This window comes from Vigna radiata, chromosome 7 (assembly GCF_000741045.1).
Source record: "Vigna radiata var. radiata cultivar VC1973A chromosome 7, Vradiata_ver6, whole genome shotgun sequence".
Taxonomy (NCBI): domain Eukaryota; kingdom Viridiplantae; phylum Streptophyta; class Magnoliopsida; order Fabales; family Fabaceae; genus Vigna; species Vigna radiata.
In genome coordinates this window covers 10633028-10637792 of record NC_028357.1, presented here as the reverse complement: position 1 = coordinate 10637792, position 4765 = coordinate 10633028, and positions in this window count along the sequence as shown.

The window sequence follows — 4765 nt, the reverse complement described above, 5'->3', positions numbered from 1 at the left end:
TGAGTTTTGCTTGATTCTAAGCTCATTCCGAGTAGTAAAGGGTGTAATTTGATCCAAATTGACATGTGAAAATCACTGTTTTTCAACCTTCATCAACACCCCAAACATAGAATTTTGCTTGCCCTCGAGCAAAACAAAACAACACACAAAGAAAAACTTGGCTTTACACTGTTTCATCCAATGCCTCAACAATCCCAAGGTACATGACAAAACCACTCAATTCAATATCCTCAGTGAAATCCAAAATAAGATTTATGCATGCTTTCAATCCAGAGATTGCACAATAGATGTTATACACTATGAATGATCAATCCACTAAGCAAAAATGTACTCATGAAATTTAACAATTCAAACCAAGCAAGTGTTTCACTCAATCACTCAAGTGTTTACGGTGACACTCCAACTCTCTATTGTTCACAAGTCACATGAAAAAAAATTGCCAGTTATCTCAAACAATCAACATCTTTACATGCAAATGCCATCAAAAGGACTTTTCCAAGGCTTGTAATGAGGTTGGGCTAACAAGAAAGAATTGGTTTTTCTAGAATGCAAAATCCTTGAGTCAAGAGAGCTATTAACATACTCAACAATTAAGCATAACTCTCTTCCTCACCAATCTCTCTCATTCCCAACTTTTTCCCTTTTCTTTTTCTTTTGCACTGAGCTCTTCTTCATGCTTTTCTTCTTTTCTTTTCTTTTTCTCATGAATTTTTCTTTTCAAAACATTTGAGCTCAATGCTTTTCACTTGCTATTTCAACTTTCCCCCAAGAACCCCAAACTTGAACCTTTTTATCACATACAATTAAGCTCATCCCAACTCAAGGTACAAAATTTCAAAACAAGGGTTCACATACTGTTTTAAGGTTAAGGTTCAAAAAAGGTAAAATATTTTTAAGCACTTTGGGTGAAAATTTGGCTAGAGAAGGGTTTTCAAAAATGGTCTTGATCATATGACATTCACATGCAATTCAATTGATCATCAAAATTAAGGCAATATCATCCATGTTTTTCTGTGAACAATACATGCAACAGTAAAAACTCTGGAGCTCAAGATCTCACACACATGCTTCCTCACACATAATTCATTCATACACCATGCCTAGCATCATGACCACAATCATAAATTCATCACCCATCTATTTTATGGATATCATCATGCATTACAATTCACTTCTCTTTCACATCAAATAATCATCAAGTAGATTCATCAAGCACATCTGGTGGTCCAACACTTTCAGAGCAAGTAGTAAAGCCAAGAGTACACACCAAAATAAAAATTCAACTTATTCTATGAATTTAAACAGAAACAAAATAAAACAAATAAAAGAAAGAAAACAAAAGTGAAAGAAAGAAAAACTAAGTCCTGTCTATAGACATCCATCAGTAGATGTCTGCACTCAGCCCATGCTGTCATCGGAGTCCTCCTGACTCTCATCATCTGGGTCCTCAAAGTTCTCCTCCTCAGTGTTAGGAGCTCCAGCTGCTCCAAAACCACTACTCTGCGCTTGCTGCTCAGGCCAAGCCACAACTGCATGAAACTCATCCATGGTCCACCTGTGTGCTGGTGGATGGTCATATAATCCAACGATCATCTCAGTTGTCGTCACCTGCCCTCTGTGAAGGGCCTCCATCCGGGCCTCCACCATGGACATATACATGTCCCTCATCTGGAAAGGCTTCGCATGCTGAGCTGGTACCTCATCGGGCACCTGCTCCTGCTGATCAGCAGCTCTCCTACGCCTTCTCCTGGGTGTTGCCCCTGCTGCATGAGTTGCACCTGCTGCTCTAGCCACAGCACAAAACTGGTGGAAATATGCCGCATCAATGGCATTCTTGAGTCTCTCAAATGGGGGAACTGCAATGTTCACCCGAGCCTGCTAGCACAGAAAAGTGATCAAAGAGGGATGCCCCAATGGCATCCTACTGCTAATAGTCATGGCACAGGTCCTGATCTCGTCGGCGATGATCTGGCCGACGTTGACCTCCATTTGTCTCATGAGATAGAAAATAAGACGAACTCTATGAATAGTGATATCAGAGATGTGGGAGCACGGCTGGATGTTAGAATTGGTGAACGCCATCCAGTATCTAGCTAATGGAATCATATCCAACCGTCGAATGTTTACCGGCGCACCGCTGGCGTTAGTCTGAAAGTGTCTTCCTGGAAGACACAACCTCCTCAATATCACTACATCATTAAGCACACCAGAATGTGTTGCATACTGGCATCCCTCCCCTGGCCACTCTATTCCTAAGAAGTTGTTAATGGTATCGGGGTCATAACTGATAATATGCCCCCTCACGAAGCTCCTATATCTCCCAGCAACCACTTCTCCTCTGGGTACTGTGTTGGTGTAAAACTCCTTCACCAACTCTACACTGGCAGGTGCCGGATAAGTAGTTAGTTTCTCCCAATCTCTCCTCAGAATCTCCTCCTCAAATTCAGGAACCAAGTCAGGTAGAAAGGAGGTCTTCCTCTCCATAAACAACCTCCTTTCTTGTACAGTGGCAAAGTGTTCCTCATGTTACCTGGAAAGGAACCTTTGAGAGTCAAATCCTCTCGAGCTCTCTGGCATCTTCCTTTTGCCTGCAGTGTTTCTTATCTGGCGCGATGCTGAAGCCATCTCTGTAACAATTACAATATACCACAAACCACAGAAATCCATTGTCAGGAGTTAATCCATCAACAACTATTCAGATCCAGCAAAATTCTCAACATGAGTGCACAGAAAAATTACAGAAAAAATCACAAGAACACAGCATACCTCCCGGCGGTACAGAGGCTTACCGCCCGGTGGTACAGGCACACCACCCGGCGGTAACGAGGTTTTCAAAAATTTTTCCACAAAACGCTCTTAATCTCCACTCCAATACTAATTCCTATCATGCAATTCAATTCCAAACAGTTTAATTGGTCCAAAACAGTTCCCAATTCAACAACTTGTGCAAAGAATCTCAAAGCCCTAAATTACCTAATTCCTAAACATGCTCAACAAGAATTTCAACATCAGGAACATAACAAATGAAAATTTACAACTTACTTGAGTGGAGTTATGAATGCTAGCAACAATTACTCCAATAGATGATGGAAAACTCTAAATAGACACTCTCACCAAGAAAAACCCAAAAATGACCAAGAACAAAACCCTTTGTGTGAATGGGTGTTGACAAAGTGTATGGAAGTCTCTCTAAAACCCTCTAGGAAGTGCAAATCTGTAGCAAGGAAGCAAGGAGACCGCCTGGCGACACTCAAAGGGGTAAGAAAAAGTGAGGAAGTTCTGAAAATACCCAGCTTTTAAAGAGCTCGGGTTTGTGTCTGCCACCACCGCCCGGCGGCAAAGTGGACCACCCGGCGATGGCTTTAAAATTTTCCTTCCCTCTTTTCTTGTTTGCCTCTTTGTGGTTTCCCCTAGTGACTCCTGATCTATGCCCTAGATTTTCCAATCACAAGATTTTCCTCACTCAAATGCATGTGCTCACACAGAAAGTAATAAACAAAATTTTGAAAAACAGAAGCAAACAAAGAAATTCAAATAATGAACAAGTAGTTAAGAAAGTCTCCCCAGACACCCATCAGTAGGTGTCAAACTTCTTTGTGCTTAGTAACTCCTTCTTCTTCTTCTTTATGCTAAACCTCTTCAAGAAATTGATCATACCAAGCACATGTTTCCATCCATCAATCATAGGAGCCTTGATCGCTAATCTCTCAAAGATCTCCTTGAAATACTTAACCCTATTTTCCTTCCTAGGGTTGTTCTTATTATGAGGAAATGGTTCTTTACATGATTTTTTTCTCTTTCCTCTCTTCCTCTTTCTCTTAAGTTTCTCCTTCCTTGACCTTCTCTTTTTCTTTTTCGTCCTTTTCTTTATTTTCAATTTTTTTCTTTTCTTTCTTTTTCTTTTCTCAACCATGGCTTTTCCTACCTCGTCTTTCTCCTCACTCTCATTCGAACTTTTTATTTTTATCTCTTCGATCTCTTCTACATTTTTCTCAACAATTAGTTCTTGTGTTTTTGTTTCCTCTTCCAACATGTCTAACTCTTCTTCCTCTTTCTTTTCCTTACTGAGAACCTTATCATGTGCACAGATAGTTGCTTGACATTCTTCTATAGGGTCGACTTCAGTATCAACCCTAATAATGCCCAAAGCCCTCAAAGCATGAGAGTGTTGTTCCTGCAATAAACATGCTTGTTTTTCTCCCAAAGTTTCTTTGCAAATAGGAAATTGTTTTTGTTGTAAACGTTGTTGGTCTCCCAACCTTTCTTTTGGTCCAGGGACTACGTATTGCCGCAAGAATTTTTGGACTTCCCCCAACGCTTCTTCTGGTACAGAGAATAATTCCTGCTGCAAACGTTCTTTAACTTCCCCTAAAGTTTCTTTTCGTGAGGAGGACTGATGCCCTAAGTAGTTTCGATATATATTTGAAAATATATCCCCACAATGGTTGAAATCATTTTGGTAGAATTGAGTGCCCATATAATCGAGTTCTTGTTTAAACTGCATCCTGCAATTGTTAGGCACAAAACCCTAGAAAAGAATTATTGGAACAAAAATAAAAATAAACATCAAGTCAACTCAATTAATTCACACTACTAGAAAAATAAACCTCGAGTCCCCGGCAATGGCGCCAAAAACTTGTTGACAGATTAGCAAGTGTACCAAATCGTACAAGTAATATAAATGGCAAGACCAAGTATCGTTTTTCCCAAGAGACTCGTATGGCTTTCTCTTTCGCGTGAATTAAAATAATAAGACTTGAAAAAT